Genomic DNA, 25,046 nt, shown 5'->3' with positions numbered 1-25,046 from the left:
ACAACCCCAACCAAAGCAGATCCAGCTGTGCTGTTGTTACCTAGAGGGAATAAAGTAAAACCTTAGGATTCTTTTTAAGAGCTAGATTTGCCCACCAAAAAGAACTGCTATCTTCTTATATTGCACACTGTGAATAGGGAGCAGTGTGGTGCTAACCCCATTGCACATGTCTCATCCTTTAGTCACAGGCAGCCTGGAGGACTGAATGGAAGCAGGGGGCAGTTTCATTCCCAAACTGTGCCATCTTCCCTCCTCTGCTCCCTTGATAACTGAACTTTTACACATCTGACTATACCTGGTGAAATCTGTCCCTACTTGCTTCCCCTTGTTACTCAGCCCCCATATGTTGCTCGTCCCTATATCACTTAATTAACTTCAGGCAGCTGCAGGTCTGTGCAGGGAAGAGCCCAGGAGACAACGATGAGCAGACAGGAACAGTGTGTGGCCGTGCTTCGCAAAACTGGGATGTGATGAGGGCAATACAAAATAAAGAAACAGGAAAATAGGAGTCTACTACAAACAAATGAGAGCTGTATAACCTAAATCCTTGAGGAAAACCTGGGGTGCAACAAAGAAAACGATTTAAAATAAATAAATATATCACATTCTTGCTGAAAGAAGGTGGGGGCACACAAGGTTGCCAAATCCATTGTCTTCAGCCTGACGCTCCCCTGTACACGCTAAACCATTTCCCGCCACTCAGAGAGCAGGAACAAAGCCCATCTCCAGCTGCCTGCCTGTAGTTGGTTCAAGTGGTTTGGATAAATTGCTGACTGATGAACTGGCAGTTGCGACCCTGCTTATCACCATGACTACTCCACTTACTCACAGCACTGATGGGTTCAAATTAAAAGACTTTAAAAACAAACAAGAAAAAGGATGCTAATAAACCGATTTCTCTGGTTAAACTCTGACTGTAATCATTTGGCTGACGTTAGCTTCATGCGCTCGACCCAAGCAACAGGTGGGAAACTTAAGTCCTTCGCTCTCTTGTATAAAGCAGATGCTCATTTGCACCCACCGGTCGCTGCAGTCCATCAGCTGTTCAGCGGAAAACAAAGCCGCCATTCTGGTGCGCTCCTCTCCTTGGTGGAGGGTCAACAGAGACACAAATAGCTCAGACAGACACGTGTGAAATGATGGAGCAAGCCAGGAAACACACCACCCACCCGAGAGTTAGAAAGATCACTCATGATGAAGAACTATAATCCTATAAGATATTTTATTAGGATGCTCATAGAAATATCCCATTAAAACCTCAAAATATGAATCTGCTACTATGGGCAAAAAAATATATACTACAGAAAATCCTTAAATAGTGCCATAAAAGAAAAAAAATACTATTCAGTACAATAAACTCACTACTGAGTACCACAGGCACAAGTTCCTACACGGCTACACAAAAAGGATGTGCCATTTTTAACACATCTGTGTGGCTTCCTTGGGACAACATACATTTGTGTAACTTTTCAACACAAGCCATTTTAATAACATTTTGTGTTAAAATATATAGCCATTATTGTGTTGGTAAATAACACAAATGTGTTGTTCAAAAGAAGCCACAAAGGCGTGTTAAAAATCTCATCTTTTTAAATGTATATGAATATTGCAGTGACTTTCCATTTATGGTTTGGCCTACATAAATAAACTCAGGTTTAACTTGTTACCCTACTGTGATTCCTGATTCTAATCCAAATTGTTGTCCAAAAAACACAAGACAGCAGGAATGCGAGTCCGTGATAAAACTGCGCGTCCTTTTTGAATCATCGCTGGCATGCTTGCATTCAATGGATTCTCGGTTATCAGGCCAACCTTATTATTCAAAGGCTTGCATCTATCTCATGATGTCCGCCCACATGCTACCGGTCAAAATTTAATTAACTAGCGAGTCAGTTAACACGGACACTCACACGCGCTCTCAGACAAGTCATGCGACCCATCATTTATCAGCTGCCACATGGGATACGGCTGTAATCAGGGTGTCTGCAGGTTTTATCAAGTTCAGTTTAAGACCCTGTTAATGCCAGTTGGTATGAAATATATGGACGAAAGTCTGTGTGACTGGGCTGATTTCCAATTGAAAAAAAACCCCAGAAAACCACAACTATTGAGGCTTCTGAAACTGAATTAAAGACTTAAAATGCTACATTTAACCGCATTTGAGACCTTTTAACGGGCAAAATATAATTTAAGTCATTTCCCAGGACATGTGGGCACCCTATGTGTTAATTCATAGTTAAAGACTAAGGTTTGATGTAGTTTTGGCAGAAAACGTGGAAATCAATCAAGGGATCTAAAGAAACTGAAGAGATGAGGAGGTTCCCCAGCTAAAATGAATCGATCTCATCTCATTTTTGCGACATTTCAGCCTACTTTTTGCCATTTTCTCAGCATGCCCCAAGGGTGTAACGTTAATCCCCGGGCTACATGCTCCACAGCCCGGACAGACCATGCGTGAAGTTGGCGCTAAATTTAATTCCGCGACATGCCCGTCAACAAAGGAGACATGCGGGCGTCCAGCAACACAACACCGGCATGTGCTTTATCGTCAGTAACGATGCTAGGTCATCAAGATAAGCCACGGAATCGTAAATTTAACAAAGCTGCTTCATACATCCGAAGTCAAAAAAATATATATCTTCAAAGACAACCTTACAACCGTCTATATCAGAAAGTTCGCCGAAACGTTTTGCTTTAAATGTAATAAAACCACGAACAGCCGTCAGTCCTTAAAGGTGCCAGTCATGATCGGACGACAATAACACTGTAAACACTCTTTATCCATAATAATGTTTCCTACCTTACGGTCTGTGAGTGAAGAGCTGTTGCGTCTGATCCCGTCTGTGTCCTAAGAGCTCGTGCGCGCCGCTCAAGAGACTACTAGAGCTAATGCTGCCTTCAAGTGTTCCTTGTAATTCCGAGCTCCGTCGTACGTCGTACGTGCGTCTCGTGGTGTATTCGCTTGGGCAACATTTGTCGTCCAAAAAAAACAACAACAATGTGCTGGAAGTAATTGATTGAATTTCACAGTGAATCAGTCACTTTTGTGATACTGTAATCCATCTTCTTAAAGGAAGAAAATGGTTCAAACATTCTGTATGAGACAAATCACAACTGGAAACACTGTTAATTGATATTAAATTGATCTACTTTTAATTAACTTTAAAAAATCGCGTATTCCACACATCATAGATTGGCAATTTTGGTGTCTGTTTTATTTTATAAATCAAGTGGCGCTTAGTGATTTTGTGCTTCAGCTGCTGAATGAAGAGGAGAAAATAACCATCAGGCACCTAATGATGTTTAAATTAACTTACTAATCAACAGCTGTTGTACACATCACACACCGTCTCCACGCCTCCTAAATGTCACAGCTGGGTGACTGGGCATCATAGAAAATTACAGCTTTCCGAGTCATATTTACTTCTGAGGTCATTTGAGTGCACTCTACTCGTAATTTGAAAATTTACGACAGTACCTGAAGGCAGCAATCACATAGTCATTTCCTCTCGTCACTACGAGAGGCGGAGAAAGATTTTGATAGTATTTGAGATGGCATGACGAAAGACTGTCCGGTTGCTTCGCAGCCCACAACATCTTTGAAGTTTTGTGAATCATGTGTCAGTGAATAATACCCCTGTTTACTGGCACGCCAGTCACTCACTTCAGAAGTACCCAGTGATGTAGTGGGAAGTAAAAAGGTGAGCAAACTATGATCTCCAATCCAACATTATACACAAAAATCAATTAATTTTAACTTATGGTTTTCCCCTTAAAAGACCCTATCCTCATGCAACTTGATCAACATCAGTGGTGGTACTTGATTGACTTGAGGATAGAGGATCAATTATTGACCTGAACTGCACCATATAAGTATGACGTGCACATATGTGAACATATACATCTACAATAACAAAAAATCTAGTTTAGTACAACATTTGTGACTCAGGTCTATAAAATGTCAGAAAATGGTGAAAAATGTGGATCAGTGTTTCCCAAAGCCCAAGATGACATCCTCAAATGTCTTGTTTTGTACACAACCCAAAGATATTCAGTTTACTGTCATAGAGGAGTAAAGAAACCAGAAAATATTCACATTTAAGAAGCTGGAATCAGAGAATTTTGACTTATTTTTCTTAAAAAATTACTCAAACGGATTAATCGATTATCAAAATAGTTGGCGATTAATTTTATAATTGACAACTAATCGATTAATCATTGCAGCTCTAGTAGTTGTAAGAAGTCACCAGATAGGAGCCAGAAATGAGTTCCTATAAACTGTAAGTGTGTATGTGTGTGTATGTGTGTGTCAGAAGATCTCTCTGATTACCCTCTAATTCACCCTCTCTACCATAACTCAGCAAGCGAGTCACAAGTCTGCCTTGTGATGTACACTGCAGCCTGTAGAGGTCAAAATCAAGTTACTGTGATCAAATCCTGAACCTGGAGCCTGTAGGAGACACACGAGATGAGAGAAGAGTGAGTCTGCTCTTTAGACCAGGATGCTTAGAGGCAGACACACACACTTGACCTGAATGTGTGAATAAGTTTTTCATTTTGACACATGTGAAGCAAGCCAAACTGTGCCATGCCCTGATTGGCTAACTGCAAACTAACATCTATTATCTTGCTATATTTCACTGAAATATAATTTAGATCAATCTGATCCTGTTAGCCAAACCCTATAAACTATATTTTACATTGCATATAAACTAAAAGGCTGGACTGTAGCATGGAATCTACACACAAATATGTTTGATTTCCCGTTTGTTATCTATCAAGAGGCAAACTCAGTAACACAACAAAAGCCCAGAACAGGTTCAGAAGAGAACAAAATATTGTTCAGTCAATCTCCGAAAATGTTTGAGACCCAGATCAGCCACGCACACACATAATATCTGTAGGAATTTGATGTATATTTGATGTATCAGTGTAGCTACTGTCAATGTATAATGGTGGTGTACTGTTTTACTGTTTATAGCCCATCTGGAAAATATTCAGGGGTAAGTATGGAGCAGATTCATTTCCCTATATTGTTATATGCTCTCCCAATGTAACACCATCCAGTGATAATGGGACTAAGGCCAGTGAAGGCAGTGAAGACAATCAGCGAGGCTCTAACTTGGAAGAGGAAGGGTCTGCTATAGCTTTGTTTGTCTCACTTTGTCTGTGGGAGCTTGTAGTGGAAAAGGAGAATGCTGGAATTAATTTGGTGTCGCTGAGTTGAATTTCACAGTAAATCCGTCACTTCCTTGATACTGCATTCTTTCTTCTTGGAAGAGGAAAGTGGTTCAAACATGAGACAAATCACAAGTGGAAACACTCTTTTAGTAGTAATAATTGACATCAAATATATAAAATGGATGAGCTCACCTATAATTTTACACATTATAGATTTGCATAATTGTATGTGCCATAGGTCACAGGGAAATGTCACCTATTTTAAACATTCACATATGTTATCCCCGTGGCCCAGGACAGTTCAGTTGGGAACATGCACCGCTCTCTCCTAAAGCTAGAAACTGGAGAACTGACCCTTGAATTTAAAAAATGTCAAATCTGGCACCGCGCCATAGACAATGAATGGGGCACTGACTTTGCTGACCCATAAGATTTTTGTGTGAGTTCTTGCACACAAATGAGGTTTAAATTCTGGTTCATCCCTGTTAGCAATGTTAGAATGACAACTCCAATTTAGCATCTTATGGCTCCACAAAGTCAGTACCCCATTCATTGTGTATGGAGCAGCCCCTGATCTTACATCCTAGTGACATCATAAGTTCAAGGGTCGATTTCTCGCTTTAGGAAAGAGTGGTGCAAGTTCACAAACAATTCTTAAAACAGGTGTGGCATTCCCCTTTAGGATCTTTAAATCGTGTAATTAATTTATGTTCATATCAAGTTATTGATCGTGCAACCAAAAGCTCATTCTCATCCTCACATGACGTGCCTCAAAGTTGCTACAGTGGTTAAGCAAAACTTAATGAAGCAATTATCAGAATTTAGAGCAACTTCAGCTTTTCATGAAATACAGACGTTGAAATTTAGTATGAAGCAATAAGGGAGTAGACGGAATTTAAACTTGCTTGGTTGTGTCAACTTATAGCAAGAATCAGAGTGAGAGCTGGCATGGAGAGAGTTATTTCCATCACTGAACTGCCTAAGGTTGAATCCAATATTAAACAACCTCATTCCGTCCCTACATTAGTCACACTTTTCCACAGCGTTGCCGAATGCAGAGACAACATGTGAATTTGGGCTGAAGGTCAACGCTGTGTTTAACACTCTGAGGCATGTTGTCAAGGACAAAATAACACAAGGGGAGGATGAGAAAGAAGAGTGTGTGTGTGTGTGTGTGTGTGTGTGTGTGTGTGTGTGTGCCTGCCTGACGGGGCTCGAATGCATGCGGCTGTGTGTGCATGAAAATTAATTTAAAAGAGTTTTACCCACACAAAGAGCTATTATGGATGTTCAGTTTCCTCTTTCAAACGAGATGAAATGACTTACGAGTGACTCATGTACAATGTCCTGCTGCCTTAACTATAAATTCCGGACAGTGAAAAAGGAGAACATATAGTACACGCTCTCTTCTGCTGGTTTTAGCAAGCAGCATGTTTTTCTTGAAGTGACACCAGTGTTTAATTCCATCGCAAGACGTGGGCTTGTCTAGAGCAGCTGCGTCTCCAATGAGCGCATTGTGAGTGGAGTCTGACAGAGCGGAGGTGTTGTTTACGGTTGGTTTTCTGCTGCGCGTGAGTCTGGATATGCTGAGTGTTGGTTTCTGCTGTTTGCTCATATAGCCGCGGTAGGTACACATTCATCCACACCCTGTCTCCCCCTGTCTATAATAAGAGCGCTGTGGTTTTGGAGTGCTAGTCTGGCTGCTTCCTCACTAAAACCAAAACCCAAACCCAAACCCAACGAGGAGCAGCTGGGTCAGAGCACACTGAGGGACCACTGTCTCTCTGCTGGTGTGAAGACACAAAACTACACTTCATTTACACCGCACCCACTCCCATTCAGATTTGTTTAACTGGTTGAATATCTCTCTCTCTCTCTACTACGCTCTCTCTCTCTCTGTCTTCTTCTCTCTGAGCCCCAGGCTTGTTTATTGGCTTGTGCAGCCAAAGGGGAATCCCAGTCAGCGGCTCCACAAAGCAAAGGGGCACAGCCCTGACCGGGTTTTTCCATGGAAGAAGAAGAGAGAGACAGAGCGAAAGGGGGTGGAGAGACACAGAGAGGGACAGAGAAACAGAGAGAGAAGGATGGAGAGATAGAGGGGAAAAAGAGACAAGAGGGACCTGTGGTTTCCTATAGGACAGTGTAACCTCAACATCCTGTCTTTACATTACCATCTCCTCCAAAAGACTAACACTGAACATTTGTTTAGAAATGTAATATTTCTGCGTAAATGTAAGAAAGTAAGGGGGATGTTAGGAATACAGATAAAGGGCAATGCAGAAGTGAATTTCCTACAGTGAAAGGGATTCAGTTCTAGCCCAGCAGGTGCGCGTCTGTTTGAGGTCTTGGCCACAAAACGATTTCTGGGAGGCAGCTGTGTGATAATGTATCTGTCTGGTGAAATGTAATGAGCAGAATAGCTGCAAACCTGCAAAAGACAAACATGTAGCCAAAGCAGACTGATGATAAAGCCACATTTTCCCATAGAAGCCTGTAGCACCCAGGCCTCTGACATTATGGAGGTTGCTGAGCTCTGAGCATCTTACAGATCTCACATCTTACAGCACAAATACCATACATGGAATCATTCTGAACAGCCTCTTTTCTTATTTGTCGCATGGATGCAGGCATTTCTATTGTCATGAACTCCTCCACTTCCTGCTAACCCCCAACAGCTCCCTCTTATGCAACTTTAAGAACACAAGTTTACGAGCTACACAAACATCACACACGTCTAATTCAAGAATATCCTGTTAAGTTTGTGGCATAACAGGCGAACTCGGGGAGAGGAGGAGGGCATAACATGAAAGCGGTGGAAGTGGCTTTCTGACCACATACTGAGATTTAAGAAGACAGCGGTAGAAAAAGGAATTCCAATGGATGGCCTCTTTAACCCCTAAATGAGCCAGGAGAGAGAGAGAAAGAGAGAGAGAGAGGGAGAGAGAGAGGTAAATCCCATTTGGGAATAGGAATCTTGTAGGGAGACCAAGAGATCTGGCTCTGTTTTGTGGATTAACCCCTGGAATGAACTGACCAAGACAGGTAAACAAAGAGAGAAGTCACCAGGGAGGTCTGTGAGAGTAAAATCCCTCCTCATCTTAACCGCAGTAGCACCTCCAAATCCCCAACAGGTTGCAAGACTGCACAGGTCTGCAAATGTCACCTTATACGAGCATCAAACCCCCGTCACGCTGGGTGATCCAAGAATCTGCTAGTGCACAGACAAGGAATTCCTCTTAATCTAATGGGGCATTCGGGAACGAAAACTGACAGATACTAACAACGCAAAAATATTCTCTAATGAAGACTCCTGCACCTCAACAGGCCAACAACTCCAGAATCAGTATCCCCCCCCCCCCCCCCCCAAATTCTGCACTTCACTCACTTACTGTACTGAGAGTTTGAGCGTGCTGCTGTTCACCCATGATCCTCAAAGGACGCTGCAGACTTTTAAGCGCTGTGTTCACAGCTGTGCACAACACCCCTTCAATCTTTGTGAGCCTCATTTATCAATATTTTGGTATGTGCAAAATGTTGACAGAGCTTTAAATTTTGGGTCCAATCTTATCCAAAAAATGAAGCATGCTTGCCAAATGGTTTTTAAGACTCAGTGCCCTGTCATTTTTTAGCTGAAATGTTTTTTGTTGCATGTATTACAAATGTTCCCCTTACTCTTTTTTATTTTTTTAGGATCTTGCTTGGTAAATGAAGCACAACAAAGCGCACTGTGTTTCCCAGCAATCACTAACTGTGTTATTCATTTCAGCAAGCAATGAGAAATATGGTGGACTGTGTGACATAAATCAGATCACAGTGAAACAGGCCAGGAATATGAAACAGATTTGGACTTGAAATGAATCATTTTGGCCAACAGTGATTTCCTCACATTTTCATCTTCGTTCCCTGAATATAGCTGCTGAAAACATCTGTATAGAAATCCCTCTGGATGTTATATAATGCTAACGTTGCACATTCTGGTTTGCTTATGAGTAGGAAGATTGTGTGTGTGTGTGTGTGTGTGTGTATGTGTGTGTGTGTGTGTGTCTGTGTGTCTGTGCATGCATGTGTGCATGTACACTCCTTGTGCTGTGTGCTGTACTGTGTATGTGTCCAAGTGTAAAAGAGTTGAACAAGCATGGTAGAAAAACTATCCTCCAGCATTTGAGTTGGCTTAACTATCACACTCTCAGGCATGAGACTTGTGGATTTGAAGCTGGAGAGAGAGAGAAACTGAGAGAATGAATGACTCCTGTAACAGCAGTGTCCCAGATCACAGGGTTGAACCCAGCTCTCCAGTTCGGGTGGCTGTTGTGTAAGTAAGGAGTGGTTTTTAATGTATAGATGCATTACTTATACAATAAAAAATGCTTCTACCCCAGTTCTGCTACAGCTCCGTTACATCCTGCCCAGGGGCGTAGCAGTTGTAGGGCAGTAGCACCTTGAATCAAAAGAAAACATAGGCTTTTGTTGGGGCAGCTGAAAATAATACACAAACAACTAAACAAACAGAAATAAATACATTTTCAGAAATTAAGGGCATTCAAAATGTTTAAGTAAATTTGGGTCAACCCCACCGAGACAAAGTGGCACCAGCCATCACTGGTGCATGTTATGGTATGGTAGATAAACAGATTATCAGGTAGATAAACAGTCCTTCATCTAATTCAAGAGTGCACTTTTGAATTAGCTTTATTGGCGTGCCATTTTTGATCATGGTACAGTCTGTGCTAGCATGGATGACACCTGTAACACATGTAAGCATGTGTGTGGTGTATGTGTGCATGTCTTTTGCGCATGTGTTTTATGTGTGTCAGCTGATTCCTGTCCAATGATACCAAACACTGGTATCAAAAGTGTGTGTTTACAGTATGTGTGTGTGCGCGCGCACATTTCCACATTATGTTTGCAAATGTGTTTATTTGCATATTTGTGCGTGTGCAATCAGATATGCTTTGCTTGTGCATGTGTGTGTCCCCTTCAATCACCTGTTAAATCAATAGGTTGTTTGCAGTCACGTGATTCCGATGACGCGCGAAATTCAGATGGAGGGCAGGAAGTGAAAAGCAGAATAGACGAGATGGAGGAAAGCCCGTACTGTGCGAGTTTAGACAATATTACGAGAGAAAGGTATAAACAGAAAATCACAACGTACGTTGGACGTGATCCTTATGTTATGAAGAGGAGCGATTTTTCAACTGAATTGAAAGACTTGCCTGCTATCGAGGCAGTAGATATAAGCAACTACCTTGTCCTCCAGACATCCTTCTACTCAAGAAAACAAATGAAAGCATACAAAAGTATGGAGGCCTACAACTTTTTTGTAAGCGGTTGGGTCCACGACCTCGGTACCAAGGTGCTCCACAATGACTGTCATTTGGTTTTCGCCAGGGTGAGTGGCTTTTCTGTTATTGTCCTGTGGATTAACCTAGCAACAAACATTCAACTCCGCGGCGCCTCTCGACGTTAACGTTATGGTTGTTTACGGTGTAGGTTAACCACTCTCAGAGGTCCGGTGAAACGCCACTAAAGACGTGGATCATCGCGAAACAAGACGGAGAAGTCATTGCAGCTCATTGCAATTGCATGGCAGGGTAAGTTATTTACGTTCGCCTGTCTTTTGTGTAACTGTTAACCCCGATTTAAGTGTTAGTGGTGTTGCTTGTAGCTATTGTTTTAAATCTATCACCAGTGCACACCCACAGATGAACTGTGCAAAATACAATTTTCCATTTGTGGTTAATAAAGAAATGTCTGTTGTATTCTATTCACAGATTGTCAGAATCCTGTTCTCATGTAGGGGCTGTTCTGTTTTCCATTGAAGCTGGTGTTAAGATGCGAGATACAGCCTCCTGCACAACGGAAAGGTGCAAGTGGCTGATGCCATCACATGTAAAAAAGGTATTTAAATGTACATATCATTGCTTTTGTTTTTGTATAAGATGTATGTACATGTAATTGTAGCCTACCCTACCCTACTAAGGGAAATGACAGTAACTGTCAATTTCTAAAACACACTTCTGCAGATTCTAACACAGGAAAACTAAGATCAAACACTGGAACTACAATTTCTATGGTTTGCCTTAGACTAAGACAAACAACACAAATTGTAGTTGCAATGTCATATCTTTAATTTTCCATGTTATGGACCGCAGAAGTGTGTGTTAGAAATTGTCAGATACTGTCATTTCCCTTAGTAGGGCAGTACTTTATGATCTTTATGCTTTTCACATTTTTCAGATTCCTGCCGCTCCTGTAGCTCTTATAGACTTCTCCTCAGCAAAATCCAAAAAACAAAAACTGGATGATGCCATCGCTGGGAGGTCAACTGAACAACCTAAGGTTGGGAAACCAGTTCAATGTCCAAGAGTGAAGAGAGGGTCAGAAACATATGCTAGGTTTTTTGATTCCTTAAGCAGAAACTGTCCAAAGAGTGCTGCACTGATGGCTAGGGAGAATTACCACAAGGAATTTGTCCCCAAATCTTGCATGCTGCCTAAAACTGTTCTTGAATACAGAACACCAGAGACTCTGCAGCTATCCCCCAAAGATCTTGGAGAGCTATGCCAGGATTTCCAGCTAGAAGAGCTAACCCCTTCTCAGGTCCAGGCTGTAGAGAAGGCAACTTGAAGCCAGGGTGCATCCAGGATTTGGTATCGACATAGAGCTGGACGCATAACTGCCTCTAAGCTTAAACAAATTCTTAAGACTAACCCTCTGCAACCATCCAAGAGCCTGATTAAGGCCATATGCTACCCAGAGGCACACAAGTTCACCACAGTCGCGACAAGGTATTTAGGGTTTGAATTAGGATAAGACACAGGTGAGATTTTGGGTGAGATTTTGGGTAAGACTAGCACAAGGGTCAACATCAGGTATAGGCTTATAAGGCAAGGGTTAGGCAGGGGTAGGGTTAAGCATAGGGGTTAGGATAATAGTCAATATTTAAACCATTGAACCATAATAATGTTGCCTACAATAATGACCCACTCCAAAGTTTCTAAATTCAACACTAAATATTAAATTACCATTTCATTTTTTGCTTATTGTCTCTGTGTACCGTTTACAGTTACGGATGCAAACATGAGGCACAAGCCAGAAGAGAGTATGAGAAGCTGATGGGTCCGGAGCATGAGGGCTTCTCCTGTATGGAAAGTGGTCTCTGGCTGAATCCCAAGTGGCCATACATGGGAGCTTCACCTGATGGGATTGCCACTTGCGACTGTCATAGAACAGGGATTTGCGAGATAAAGGTAATATTACGGTTCATTATAAATGTGCTGAGAAAGATGTTCGACATATAAATTCATAATTTCACTTCAATGTAAAGACAGAAAGCATTTAAACTGTGGAAAGATATTGGCATGCAGGTGTTTGTTGTTTTTTTTACTGATATGTTCCGACTGCCAAGCCTGCAGTCTTCATCAGAAATATTGCTGAAGCTTCCTGTCAGCTGATTTATGTGGTAACAGGTAGGACGACCATGTCCACATAAATCAGCTGACAGGAAGCTTCGGCAACACTTCTGATGAAGACTGCAGGCTTGGCAGTCGAAACATGTCAGGTAAAAAACACCTGTCTTTACATAAGAATCGGTGAATTAAATAAAAAGTCAGACAAAATTGACCTCTTCAGTCTATTGTTTACATGTTCTTTTCACTCTGAATTTTAGTGCCCACACTGCAAGCAAGACAAGGTTAATCTGCGCCTGTGTGCTGGAGACAAGGGATTCTGTCTCATCAATGATGGGGATGATGTTGCACTGGACAGGAGCCATGCTTACTACTTCCAAGTCCAGGCACAGCTTCACATTGTGGATGCCGAGTATTGCGACTTTGTGGTGTGGAACTGTAATGACATTTTTGTTGAAAGAATTTTGCCTGATATGGAATTTTGGGATGATGTGATTCCCAAAGTTGAGGATTTTTTCAGAAACAGTATACTTCCAGAAGTGTTGGGACAGCAAGTTACAAAGTAACATGTTGACATGTAATATGATGAAAGGACACTAGCTCACATCAGCTCAGGCACTAGATTCAGTCATATTTTGCAAATGAAAAACACATGACTAACATGAATGTATCTTTTTTTTTTTTGGGCAATCAGATGTTTATTGAGAATATTAAATAAGACAACAAAGGTATTAGTGGTTTCTTATTTACAAGAACAGTGTACAACTATAAATTGGATTCAATTTCATGATCAACCACTTGGTAGAACATTACTTTTACCAACCATGACCCGTCTACAGTGGTGGAAAGTAACTAAGTGCATTTTCTCAAGTACTGTACTTAAGTACAATTTTGAGATACTTGTACTTTACTTGAGTGTTTCCATTTGATGCTACTTTATACTTCTACTCCACTACATTTCAGAGGGAAATATTGTACTTTCTACTCCACTACATTTATTTGACAGCTTTAGTTACTTTTCAGATGGAGATTTGACACAATGGATAATATAACAAGCTTTTAAAATACAACACATTGTTAAAGATGAAACCAGTGGTTTCCGACCTTTTTGGCTTTTGACGTCTTACAAAAAGCAGTGTGTAGTCGGGGTCATATTTCAGATGTCTATGAGTTGTTAACAGCTCCACCAAATAGTGATTTTTCCCTCTAAACCTCACATGGTTTCATTTCAATAAATGTTCAAATGATCCAATATTTCAGCAAAAATCAAAGATTAGAGAAAAAGTCCAAAAAGTCCTCTCCCATTAATCAGCTCACGTCCATTCAGATTTATCTGGTGACCCTTTGGAGGGGCCCGACCCCTAGGTTGGGAACCACTGGACTAAACTAGCTAACTGTATATAAAGTAGTTCAAACTAGCTCCACCTCCAGCAGCTACAACAGTAACATGCTGCTTACACACTGATGCTTCAGTATTCCACCACTGCCCGTCTATAGGCCATGTTCCTCTAGTTTTTGTAATTTCTTACTCCAGTGGGACAATAGACTCTGATAAATTTGACAAGGCACAGCAAATAACTCCAATCTTATCAATCAATGACAGTGACTCGCCTGGTTTTGTTGCCATGTGTTCAATGGGCATGGCCCTACTTTGCAGAATCTGATATTTCCTTCTGACTAATCCTATAACCCTTTCGACATGAATACGCACATTAGCTATTTTTCTAGTTTGTTCCACCTCGTATGCTGACAACTGTCTTTTCCCCTTAGTGAACGCAGGTATCTGTAGTGAAGCACAGTAGAAACCTACACTATCCCCAACATTAAACCCACGGTCTGCTAGAACAATATCTCCAGGTAACAGGTTTTTTAGGAGGTCACTCTCTTCAGTAATCTGCTTATCACTAACTCTTCCTCCCCAGGCAGGAGATATGTAAGAGACATACCCTTGGGGAGCAACACCGATCAGAAACTTCACAGTGTGGTGATGCTTATAGTTTGACCACGTTTGTGCTCTAGCAAGCAAATTAGAAGGTCTTTCAATAAATACTTCAAAACAGTCTACGATCACAGCAACTCTACATCCAAATGCTTGCCTGAATGCCATTGGCATTGTAGCTTGAAGTACATCTCGCTCTGGCCACTCAATTAGAAACTCCAATCTCTCATGAAGTATGCCAATTAACTTGTGCCAAACTCTAGAAACACTGGAGTAAGAGACGTTGAACCTGAAAGCCAAATCTTTCAGAGGGAGATTTAGTGTCAACCTCAGCAAAACTAAAATTACTTGTTCAAATTTAGAAAGCACAGACAAATGGCCTGCAGTGATATAAGGCTCACACAGTTGAAAAACCTGCATTAAAACTAAGAAGTTGGGGAGCCCAGTGTAAAACTTTGTCTTGTCTTCATTCTTCTGAAAAGACTCTTGGCTAAACTGTGTGTCCAATGCTTTAGTCTGAAGATCACCCAGCTCTGTTGTGGTTTGCTTCAGAACATCCTCCATCCTCTCAATGTCATCCATGGTTAGGTCTGTCTGGTATCCTGCATCTGCATACAATATATGGCAATAGGGAGAGGGAGTTATTCAAATTACTCTCCAAATTATTCATGATGGGAATTGTTGTCGAGTTATCTTCTTAGTTGTCAACATTCAACCAGGTGAGTTCATTGAGAACTTAGTTATCTACATTGTGCAAGCCTAATTCAAATACATTTACATACATTATTTGTTGTCAGAATCACGTCTGCCTTATCCAACTATAATCTAAGATACTGGCTACACTTATTAATACAATTAATTTACCTTGTCGATCATGTAACATCTCAGTGATGTCCTCTGGCTCTGGGTTCTCAGCTGACTCATGGAGATCCAGCAAGGCCTCTGCACCTTCTGTGCGTCTTTCTTGATCATCTCTGGACTTCATCCTCTCCTCTCGTAGACGTGATGCCTCTGACATGGGCTTACCTTTCCAATAACCGAGGTTAACTGTAGGAGCCCAGTCTACAGACTCAACGTCCTTTAAAGCACTAGGGCAGCCTAAAGAAAACAACAAAACCGCAATTAAAGGCTTGTAGCAATAAGGTTGCACCCTGCAAAACACTTTGTAGTTTGCTAGCGTTGGTTATCGTTGCTACGTATTGTTGTTCAGTTACAGGGGTACAAACTCCAACAAAACAAAGAAAAATAACTTTAACGTTATAAAGTAAGGAAACAGCCACATAAGTTACGTTACCTTTGACGAAGTGGTCACTGCACACACGAGCATTATCCGACTCCGCTCCTCCCGACCGCAGACGAAGCCATTTTTGCCGGCGTTTTTCGGTCAATTTCTTGCATTTTTCCCCCTTATGAACAACAACTTTTGGTACTCGATAAAAGCACCTCGTGGTTTCTCGGTTTGATCGATTTGAGCAACCGTAAACGACGCAAACCATAGGCATTTTGAGAGCTTGTGATAGTGCCTCTTATGTACAAAATCATTTCCTGGCAATCTGACGTCCCTGTTGACAGTCTCAGCTGTTTAGATGCTTCTGGTCTTATGTGGATTTTAATAGATTTTGCTGTCAATCCATCATTATCTATCTAGACAGGGGAGGAGGCTCAATTTAACTCTCCCCTCTTCTGAATCTAACATTTGGTCTCTAGGTCACTCCTATTAAAGGATCATCATTTTCATTCCTCATGCTGGCTCACCGAGGGCTTTACACACATCCTGTTGGCTTATCCAGCCATCCTGCTGGTCCGTCCCGATACGGCCAGAAATCAAACTGAGGTTACCGAGGACAAGCCCTGTTTTTTTTTTTTCCAAGATTTTGGAATGCACCCACTGCCATGTTTTCTATAGCTTGCTCACATCCATCAAGCATCCTGCTGGCCCATCCAAGGCCATTACTCGATTGTTCTCCCTCTGTCACTGAAGCCATCAGAAGCACCTAAACACACATACACACACACACACACACACACACACACACACACACACACACACACACACACACACACACACACACACACACACACCAATGATACAGGAATGGTAGCAACACGGCCTGCCAACATGTCTGCACGTCTCCGAGTTGCATGCAAGGCCATGCATAAGAAGTTGAAACACACACGCTAATATACACGCAGGTACGTGCACACACACACACACACACACACACACACACACACACACGAACATACTGTATATACACCTAAGCACCTTTACCAATGCACACAGGCTTGCACACACTCTTTCACTCTCTCTCTCTCTCTCTCTCTCTCTCTCTCTCACTCTCACACACACACACAAACACGCCCACAGGGTAACATATACTGTACACTCACACTGTCTTCTAAGATCTTTCCAAAAACAGCCAGAGCGGAGTCTGGAGTTGGTGACTAACTGATATAGTGTAACCTGTCAGCACTCAGAATCCCTCAGGATCCACGTAACATCGATCTGTACACCTCAGCTAACTAATATCTGGGGAACCAAAACTAACAGATCATCTGTCCCTCTCGGTTTCTGATTAAGTTGCGAAAGTGTTTCTGAACATGTGCTTGTGATTTAGGGTTGCGCACTTTGTATGTAAGCACAAGATGTTGGTAAGATTTTGGCAAGTTAGTTTGGCTCTTTGCCTGAAGAGTTTCACACACTGACACTCTGTTATGAAAACTGGCCCAAAACAATCGGAAAAAACTGTCAATTCTTATCTAGACCAGATTTGGTTTCCTTTCAACAACAACACCCCCAAAAAGCGAAATCTGTTCCTGCCCATGAGGGTTTCAAGAGAGTGAGTAAAATACAATACTAATGCAATGGTCACTGAACCACAAAACTGTATTGCATGTGATGTGGTGAATAGTGAATTTATCCATCAAGTAGGTGTTTAATGTGTGTATCAGTAAGCTTTTGGCCTGCCTACCTTCCACATGATTTCAGGACCACAGAGAAAACAAGTCATTCAATTTTATTGTGTTATCCTAGTAATTATAACATCGTATGCATGCGGGCATATTGTGGTGTAATTCAACAAAATCAACCAGTTAATCAACCGACCAATCAATAAATGTTGCATATTTGCTTCAGTGATTTACTCAAAGCCCAGATGATGAATCAGAGAAGCAGCCCAGAGCCATTACCTAAATTACCATGTTGCAAATAGTTGTATAAAGAGCGCTAACGTGAGATTTACTTCATCACTGAATTCAGTAGGAATACTGGTCTACTAAATCAGCACTGATGAATTGCTCATTATCTTTAATTTCAGCGCACACAGGTGGTGGTGAAACACAGCAGAGTTGCACCTCAAGAAACTCGTTTATCTCTCTCACAACTGCCAGAACCCCCATGTGACTCGCTCGCTCGCGGTGTGAACAACTGCTGTTCGGAAAAACAGAGACATAGACGAAACAAACAGGAGATATCGCTATTGAGTTCTCACTCTAAAAGCAGAAACACCACAACTCTTCCTCAGTAAATCTGACGCCTGAATTCACAAATCAACCTTGACCAAGACTTCTTACTGAGTCTTCTCACAACTTAAAACTGCTTTTGCCTGTGTAAATTAGACCTTTAGGTTAAAATACTGCCGTGCATAAGTACATATTGATCAATTTCTGTGCTTTTTATTGAAACCAAATTCTTTTTCTATTCCTAATGTTCTATCTTTTGTAAGATAAATTAATTTCAGAGACTGTCACAAGACCCCTCAACTGCATGCGGACCACATGGCAGTGAGACACCCATATGATTTACTGAGATGCATCTGTCATGTGCATGTCGCTATAACTGTCTGAGTGTGAAACCAGTCAAAGCAACGGCCGAAAAACGCAGCGGGCCTCACTGTCGTGAAATAAGGATCCAACAAACAGGTTGGATCACGCTGAGTTTCAATTCCACACTTCTATTAAGTAAATACCACAAATGAATCAAAAATCGAATTTCAATGTTATTACGGAAATGCTCTTTTGGATTTCCCATACAAAAATACTGATTTGAATTCAAATGAAACAGACAGCACAGCACAAGTGAAGCTTTAGTGTTTTTACAGTGCTGTTCGTAGTTGTTCACTGCGGTGAGCAGCGTGGCTCTGAGGTCAGGATGAAAGGCACGATGAAAGGTGAAACCTCAGTTTACAGATTAAGCTGTCAGTGGCATTGCTGGCTGGCATTTACGGATAACAATCAATTCTGGCAGGTTTTCAACATCTAATAGAGTAGCAATCTAGGTATACATCAGGCTACACAGTTTATTTTAAATGCATTTTTATACATTAATGGATAATTATTGGTTAGTTCATGTGATATTCAGATGATCCCTTTCCTTGAGTGAAAGTCTATGAACCGCTTTAAACTGGAATGAATGGTTTGGCTCTCTGATGAAAAAATGAAAAAAAAAAACACAATTGAATAGAAGTTACAGGGGCAACATGTTCCAAATTTGGGTAAAAAGTCCTCCAGTTTTAGCATAAAATAAAGGTTGTTTCCAAGATAATTAGATACATTAAACATGGAGTTACCCCGTCATGCTGTCATTTAGTGCGAAACAAAGACAGACTAATTTAGGCTGAGCATGGAAACAGCAGGGACTGAAGCCAGGTCCCGGGGCCATGTGGTTTCAGAGGTGCAGTTCTTAAAACCTCCACAGCCACCAGTTGTAGTCTGGGACTCGTGTTAGACAAGCGTAGCCTGTCACAGCACAGGAGTGGGTACGGGGTTTGGCAGGCCAACAGAATTAGCCGACTAAACTATGCTGAAGTTGAGCTGTGTGGTTGTCTGGTGAGTTACAGTCGTCTAGCCAGGTTGAGTAATGTTGTCAGAAAGATCCATTGGAAACTCAACAACACTGAGCCACAAGGCTAAAACTAACAAAGTGTGTGTGACAGAATGCACCAACCACTAAAACATACTCTATTGAAGACTCAGGGGTCATTTCTTCCCAAGGATCTGGCTCAGCCACAGAGCTCTGCATCACTAACTGGGTCAGACAGGGGTATGGGGTATTACTCAGGAATCTGACTAGAAGTAGAGCAACATTGTTCCTCCACCTTGAATATCTTGGCTGTGTAGACATGAATCGGTAAGGCTATAGAGAGCCTAAACCAACCCTAAGGGGAAACACACACATACCTCAGCAACAGCAGAAATCCCATCAATGACTGGGAAATGGGATCCTTCTAAAAGCCTTACTAAATCCATGGGACCTTTGTTAGATGGACAAGTTTGGCAACTTTACTGAGTCTTCACATCTGTGACTCATCCAGGGATAGAAATATTACATTTCCATTAATCTGTGGCTAGTCATTTTCAGCCTAGGTTAGTGAAAAGTTGTTTCACTAGCAATAATTTTAACAGTGATGAATACAGATAGTATGGATGTGGCAGCCTAAGAAGGGCCGGTGCCATTATCCTTAACATTCATCCCTTAATTCATGTTGTGTGTGTGGTCCGGCCATATTTTTGGGCTCTTTTTCAGACAGGACTATGTTTCCCAAAGGCACCTCAGTACCAAGATCATCACTGCTTTTTGGAAATCCATTCCAGTAGAGGCATAGTCTGCAGGATATAGCCTGAGCTGACCATAGCAAAGTATCAGGACATGAGGCTAAAGTCCACATCGTTTTTGCTGAATCTGAGGCTCCACCATCAGTTTTCCTTTCCAGCACTTTTGGAATAGACTTAGGGAGGCTGAGCAGTGTAATCGGCCAATAGTTGGAACATTTCCCCGGGTCTGGCGGTGCTCCAAATTTAGTCCCTTTGCTGTTTACTGTTTTAAACTGAAATGTATTAGTGTATTATAGAGCTTGATTAGCCATTCTTTATACAAGAAGTGGCTGTGGGTGTTGCAGTCTGCAGGATTTCCTGATTTCTGTGTCAGTACTGAACTTTTATTACAAACAATATTTATACAGAGAAAAGCTATGGAGGGTTGTGGAAGATCATGGGCAACAGTTCAAGTTGATCATTTTACTAAAACTGGACAAACACATAAGAATTATTGTTTAAAAAGCTCTATACTTCATTACGAGAAGGCAATTCACTTTGTTTATAGTGGACAGCAAAACATGAACAGCGATAGACAAACTGTTAAGTACCAATGTTATTCAAAGGTTTATAATTGCAACCATATGTTTTTGATCATCCGTAGGAGTTTCCTCAAACCCAGTTGGGGAGGTTATGTAATCTCATTCCTCATGCAAAGTTCTTTTCTTAGAATTCTACTCGCGATGTTGAAAGAAATGTGACAGCACCAAATATTTTTACTTGGATTAGATAAATTTCAGCAATGCGAAGAAAACACATCTGTGTGGATTTGCTGACAAAAGCCAAACTGACCCCAGTTTACCTCCTCTAAACCAGTGGTTCTCAGCCTTGGAGTCGGGATCCCCCAGGGGGTCGCAAGATAATTTTGGGGGGTCGTGAGATGATTTATGGGATAAGAAAAACGCAAATTTCTACTACACAAATGTATTATCATGTCTATTTTTCAGATTTTTCTCTACTTTTTCTTTTTTTTTTCTTCTGAAATACTGAATAGGTTTCAGCCTCTCAGCCTCCACTGATAATGAATCAAATGAAATGACCTGAAAAGGGGAAATCATTCTTTGGTTGAACTCTGCAGCTTGTGACAGCGGGTCGCGAGTAGAGAACCACAGCTCTAAACTCAACAAACGTATGTATGTGTGTGTGTGTGTGTGTGTGTGTGTGCATGCAAGACGCTTCATTCAAGATGTGAAAACAAACCTGAGCTTATTTACTTATGGAAAGTTAATGAGCGCACATTCCAGCGTCTTTAAATTAAATATAAACTAAGGATCCAGATGTATTTTTTGAACAAACGTCCCGAGGAGCAGACTATTTTACCATAGCCCTTCATTTGATTATTTTTTTATCAATATTTTCTCGTAACTATCCTCCCTCAATTTTTCTCAGATCTGCTGTTTGTGAGAGAAAACTCTATATTGCAAACATCTGCGTCTGGGTGTTATGACTACAATGACGATTTGATGATCCAATCTTGGTCCCTGGCTGCCACTGCATCATATTACCCTGCTACTTCTGTCCTGTCTGTTGCCCCCTCGCCTGGTTTTCAGCTCAAACTTTCTAATTATAGCAGTCTATCTAACTCAGGACACGGGGCTCTGGTGGAGGACCAGGTGCTCAAGACAGACGAAAAAAGAGAGAGGAAAACTGGGCGAGGGGCGGACAGCGCTCAAAGCACAAACGTACGAGAAGAGAAGAAGCGGCGTTAGGCCTCGGTGTGCATTTAGACGCTCTTTTCCAAGCGACTTACAAAACGTGAGCATGTAGGGGTTCAGTGTCTTGCTCAAAGACACTTCAACAGGACACATGCAAGGGTGGAAGTAACTAATTACAATTACTCAGGTTACTGTAATTGAGATTTTTTTTGTGTACTTGTATTTTGTTACTTTGTTGTACTTTGTTGAAGTCAATAATTTTACTTTTACTCAAGTAACCCTAACCCTAACCCTTGTGGCTCTCCATTAGCACAATAGTAAATTGGCCACTTATAGAGCCATTGCAAGGGGAAAGTCAGTCAGCAAAGAAGAGAGGAGTAATCTGGCTGTACTTGTTAATGCAATGTTAATGTTTACATTTTTTCTGATTAAATTAAAATAATCTCCGCCCTCTGCCTTTTAGAATTGCATGGGAAAGATCACATGTAACAGTTTTCTCTTTTCTAAAAAGTAACTCAGTAACTTTTACTCTGAGTACATTTTAAATTAACTACTTTTTACTTTTACTTAAGCAGATTTTTACACCAGTACTTTTACTTCTATTTAAGTAAAATATCAGCAAAGTAACAGTACTTCTACTTGAGCAGGACTTTCAAGTACTCTTTCCACCACTGGCTGTAAACACATGGCTGTAGCAAGTATTGAACTTGTGGTCTGGGACCCCAGTTAAGGGACGTCTCTCTAACCACTGGGCCGCCCCGCCACTTCGGAAGGAGTGAGGAAGAGGACTGTCACACCGAGCTGTACTTTTCACTTGTATGGAGACATTATGCAGGCATGAGGGCACTTCATTAATGACAGACCTCTAAAAATCTATAACCTTCCCCTTAAGTGTGTAATACTGTTGACTACAGGTGAAAACTGACCCATATAGAGCAGAAACATGGCTTATCACTGTGAGAATGGCAGCTTTCTAAAAGCCCCAGGACCACTGATAAGCATGCAGCTTAGAAAATTATCAAACACACACGCACTACCAACGTTACGTCAAGTACAGTAAGGAGATTTTAAAATGGTGTGTGGTGTGTGTGTGTGTGTGCGTGCGTGTGAGTGAGTGAGAGAGAGAGAGAGAGAGAGTGTGTGTGTACGCGCTGAGTACACAGTAGGAAGTGTTTACATGATACAGTAGTGCTTCAGCTCAGTGGGGTCTATTCTCGGCCCTCTTTCATGCCGCCCCCTGCGGTGAAGTGTGTGTGAGTGAGTGGGATCTATTCTCACACTGTTGCCTGCTGGGATACCTTCACTCAGATTGTGTACATGTCTTAACCTCTGGCCAACAGCAAAGTTTCCCTCCAAAGCTAGGTCAGCTTTCAACTTTCCCTACAGCTATCATAACATCTATGCTGGGTCAGTGCAAAGAGAGAGAGAGAGAATGAGGAGGGAACGTAAATATTGAGAATGATTTTGTAAATTTTGTCTTGTAAAAAATGCACCCCCCATTCCTATATTGTTATACACTGACTTCAATTGTATTGAATGTATTGAATTTAGGGATGGGACAATATATCAAAATTCAATATATCGCAATACAAATACACACACATATCATGGGGCATAAAAATGAATCGTGATATCACCTACATTTCATTCTGCTTAGTAATCACAAATGAGATGCCCATCAAAATTTCAAAAGCTCTCCATCAAAATTATATTATTTGCACTTTATAATGATATTTTTAAATTGTTGTTTACATTCTAGCAAGCAAGTGCCATTGCTAGAAAAATGTAGGTCTCAGAAATAAACAGAATTCTGCACATCCCCAATTGAATTCCTTTTATATAGGCTACTACTAGTGTGCTTTCACGTGCTATTGTTGATATGTACAGAATGTGTAGAATTGTTTATATTGTATCCATTATGTATTAGACTTTATCCTTTGCGAATGTTTTGGCAACATACGAGATCCTGTCTGTCATGCCACTAAAGCAGATTTGAATTTGAGAGAGAGAGAGAGAGAGAGAGAGAGAGTAATGAATTGATAGTCATCATAGTAGGCTAATAATCATCATAGTAGGCTATCAGCGCAGTAGTCATGACGGGAGGGTATCTGATAGTACCGATGCTATCAAGCAGCTATCGGTAGGAATGAAGTTAAGTGCAGGAAACAAATGTCCTTTCTCACGCAAATCACCTGGCGCACTTCTCGCCCTGCGCGCTGTCAAAAGCTTGACGCACCTGTCACGTCCAAGCAGCGCACTGCGACTTTGCGACCATCTGACCTTCAGCTTGTCTCCTATATTTTCTGTTATTAGCTTTACTCCTATGCTGCTGCATCAGGACGCATGTGTGCTGCCTCCATTGTAGATAAAGCACATTTAACCGCCGCTGCAAACCAAATGTCTGAATTATCTAATGATGCTTCGCAGACCAAACCGCTTGCACTTTGTAAGCATCCCCCCCCCGCCACTCCCCCTCCTCGCTCAGTATTTTTGGCATGGGTAGGCTGTGTCAGCAGTATATATCGTCCGTCCCCCCCCCCCCCCCAGGAAAGATAGACTTACCCACAAAGCTGCCCCTGCGATGTCCTCACATTTTAACAGCGCTTCATGTCGTAGGAAACGGGCTACACGCATGCATTCGTCTGTTTTTGCTCTCGTCTCAATTTGGCAGCAAAACTCAACTCAACGCTCCGCATTCATGCAGCTGGCACAGACAGACGGGCGCAGGGCGCAGGGCTGCAGGGAGGGGGGAGGAGGAGGAGGGGGGGATGGGGGTCAAACTGGTCCAAATTCCAACAATAGCCGTTTAGGATTTTTGCAAATACCAGATTATAATCCTTCTACAACAAAAAATCGCATCAGATTTCAAAGCACAGTCAGATATGGAAAGTTCTACTGACATGGAAATATTAGTTTTGATTTTTTTTCTTCCAATCTTCCACTTACAGGCCATATTTATACCACAACAACTACCATTATTTCAGATGTGTTGGCATTAATTATGTAGGTAACCAGGGGCGTAGCTAGGAATTATGGGTCCTGTGTGGGACTCTGGATCCCCCTCCACTTTCCTCTCCTCCCCACAGCACCATTATTCTATCTATGGCAAATATCTGTGTCTACCCATCCACAACTCAAACACATCTCCACGCATTCATTTACTGATCAATTATCAGACACATCCCTAATTGAAGTTAGGGGTTTGGGGCGCTACACTAGATAGTGCTAATCAGTTGTCAGAACCAACTTCCAGCAGTAGTCCCCTGTTCA

At 41.6% G+C, this 25,046-nt stretch overlaps 1 protein-coding gene across 1 annotated transcript in view; it reads right to left on the bottom strand.

Moving 5' to 3' along the window:
• LOC139639922 (equilibrative nucleoside transporter 1-like) overlaps window positions 1-2,843 on the bottom strand; it is a 33,504-nt gene extending 30,661 nt beyond the window's left edge. The window contains exon 1 of the mRNA XM_071514076.1: window positions 2,801-2,843. The gene's annotated coding sequence lies outside the window, so the exon portion shown is untranslated. The remainder of the gene's footprint in view (window positions 1-2,800) is intronic.
• Between the last annotated feature and the right edge of the window lie 22,203 nt (window positions 2,844-25,046).

The sequence above is a fragment of the Centroberyx affinis genome, unplaced genomic scaffold (assembly GCF_046629955.1).
Source record: "Centroberyx affinis isolate AG114_WGS23_722 - 3 ecotype Tasmania unplaced genomic scaffold, CSIRO-AGI_Caff_v1 ptg007942l_1, whole genome shotgun sequence".
NCBI classification, from domain to species: domain Eukaryota; kingdom Metazoa; phylum Chordata; class Actinopteri; order Beryciformes; family Berycidae; genus Centroberyx; species Centroberyx affinis.
The sequence above is the reverse complement of the archived record's forward strand: the minus strand, read 5'-3'. Positions and strand labels throughout refer to the sequence as shown.